Here is a 2,752-nt window from a genome sequence, read left to right as displayed (position 1 = left end):
TCCGTCTCCGTCTCCGCTGCCGTCGGTCGGGCTACGCTCGGTTGGTTCTTAAGCACCCAGTTCTCTCGGACCCATCGCCGCTTCTAGATCTTGCTGCGAGTTCGGATCTTGCCGGGTGAGGCTGCCTCGGCGCTAGGGGGTCATGGAGGAGAGCGAGGGAGCCCGCCCAAGCGGGACGCGGGGACAGTAACAGAGGTGCCTCAGATGCCTCTTTGGTGGGGCGGGGGCTAAGAGCGTCTCCCCGTGGTTTTCCTCCCGGCTGTGGGCAGTCCGCCCGCTAGCCCCCCAAGGAGAAGGCGTCGGGGGCGGGTGACGTCGTACCGATGGATTTCTCGGCGGGTGACGTCAGGCCTGGCTCGGGGGGCGGGGCGGGGAGCGGGCCTGGCCCCTCCCCCACCCTTTCCCGGGCGGGCGCGACCCGCTCGGAGGCCGGTTCGCTCCGGTTAATCCCGGACTCCTTTTGTTCGCTGGGCTCTGAAGGGCTGCCCGCCTTGCGCCCCTTGGCCCCGACTCCCTCCCCCACTCATTAATTGCTAATGAAAGGGAGAGGAAGGCTGAAAGAGTCTTGTAGGAGTCTTTGGTGCTAGTTTAAGATTATTCGCAATATGAGGTTTTGCTCATCATTTTGTTTTTGGTCGTCATTTTCTAGAGGAGTTCCTAGCAGATACTTAGATTAATATCCATGACAAACTGAGAAGTGTTGAGTTCTGTAATGCTCCCTTATTTTAGGATTTAGGAGCGCCTGGTGGCTTTGGACCGTTTTCTTCTGAAAATCAAGAGTAGTGCTTCTAATAAATGGGGATTGTAATGTTGAAGCATGGAAGCATACTCATCTGACAGAAGAAGAAAAAAATTTTTATAGGGTTGTTACTGAAGAAATACACGCTTGTACACTTGATGGCTGTGAGTTTGTTTTGAAAAAGAACCCTCCATTAAAGACGAAGGTACCCTTCAGAAATCTTTCAGAAGTTCTTTGTTCGGGAATAGTGTTCTTTGGGCAGGAGGAATAGACATTTTTCTCAATACTGGTGTCTCTGAACTTTCTATTCAAAGCTAGTTTGTTTCAGAAACTTGAGTTGTGTGTACTGGAATGTCCCTTTTCCTTTCTCCACGAGGAACAGAGACCCAGAGACAGCCCCTTAACTGAAATCCTTGGGACCAGTGTGTTTTGGAATTCAGAAATCTTAAAAATTTTATCTTTAGATTTTAGAAAGCCGATAAGGTGCAAAGACGAGAGATCACACCAGCGGAGTCGGGGCACCGTCCCCAATCCAGCATTAATATTTGTGCAGCGATGAAAAGTCGCTCAGTCGTGTCCGACTCTTTGCGACCCCATGGACTGTAGCCTACCAGGCTCCTCTGTCCAGGATTTTCCAGGCAATAGTACTGGAGTGGGTTGCCATTTCCTTCTCCAGGGGATCTTCCCGACCCAGGGATCGAACCCAGCTCTCCCACTTTGTAAACAGACGCTTTACCGTCTGAGCCACCAGGGAAGTCCACCAAGTAAGTTTTATGTCAAACTTGCGAACACTTTCGTTTCTAGAGGTTTCTGAATTGAGAACTGCAGGTAAAAGTTTACGAACCTATCATAGCAATTTGTAAAAGCTGACATCTATTGAGTTTTTGCTACCTGCCAGACAGTGACCAGGAGATTTATTGTGTAAGTCTCACAGCAAATCTGTGAGGTGGCTACTACTGTCAACTTTCACCTCTGGGGTTTGCACAGCTTGGCTTGTCCAGAGCCCACCAGTGAACTGCAGCATTACCTGGTTTGAAATACTTACAGTGTGCACGCCTTTATTTTTTAATGCTTTTTTAACTGAAGGATAATTGCTTTACAATATTGAGTTGGTTTTGCCGTACATCAGCCTGTACTAGTCATAGGTATACACATATGTCCCCTCCTTGAACTTCCCTCCGACCCCCCTCCCCAGGCTTGCACTGTTTTAACTATATACAGTATGCCCGTACACCGAGGAAGAGAAGGTGGTATGTTTATTTTCTAGGCACTTGATTTACCAGTCCCATTTAGTTCTGACCTTAAGGGCCCATTATTATAGTTGAAGTAACAGATCGAGGTGTGCTGTCTCTGAGATGGTCAAACTTTGGTCTAGAGACTCTCTGGGTGAAGCTTTCGTATTCCTCCCCTTTCTTCATTGCAGCCAATCTGAACTGCTTATACATCCCCCAGATCTCTTGCCCGCCCCCGCCCCAGCTTTTGCAGAAACTGCTCCTTTCCCTAGGATCTACCCCAGGTCTTTTTGTTCTCCCACACTGCAAAGACAGGACTCCTCAGGATTCCTCCTTTGATACCTTTAGGAGCTCTTCAAGGTGTTCCCATAGTGCCCTGCACTTGCCCCAGGTAGCCTACTGTTTAAATGGTAGTTCTCCACCAGACTGTGAACTGCTGTTAAGTGTTTATTCCATGTAAGACTATTCATTTCCCCAAGGCCCAGTGCAGTACCAGGCACTTAGGTTCCAAAAAGTATGAGTGTAGAAAACAGGACTGACAGGAGCTTGTTGAAAAGTTATTTTTTTTAATTACATATTTTTAAGTAATTTAAAATGTTCAAAAACATGCAGATCCCAATTTCTTGAGTTGTCCAAATGTAAAACAGTGTTATCTAATAAATGCCAATACTAGAAACTATCACATAAAAATGTTCATTCAAAATTTATATTTTCGGTACAATGTATTACCAGTATCCTCTCCCCATACTAAACAAGTCAATGCAAAAATCCTGATTTCGCT

The 2,752-nt window shown here is 47.2% G+C and overlaps 1 protein-coding gene across 1 annotated transcript in view; it reads left to right on the top strand.

The window, feature by feature from the left end:
- Window positions 1-6: 6 nt before the first annotated feature.
- MAPK1IP1L (mitogen-activated protein kinase 1 interacting protein 1-like) overlaps window positions 7-2,752 on the top strand; it is a 12,387-nt gene continuing 9,641 nt past the window's right edge. The window contains exon 1 of the mRNA XM_010847716.1: window positions 7-115. The gene's annotated coding sequence lies outside the window, so the exon portion shown is untranslated. The remainder of the gene's footprint in view (window positions 116-2,752) is intronic.

The sequence above is a fragment of the Bison bison genome, unplaced genomic scaffold, assembly GCF_000754665.1.
Source record: "Bison bison bison isolate TAMUID 2011002044 unplaced genomic scaffold, Bison_UMD1.0 scf7180017864254, whole genome shotgun sequence".
NCBI lineage: Eukaryota > Metazoa > Chordata > Mammalia > Artiodactyla > Bovidae > Bison > Bison bison.
This window is presented reverse-complemented; position numbering and strand designations above follow the sequence as displayed.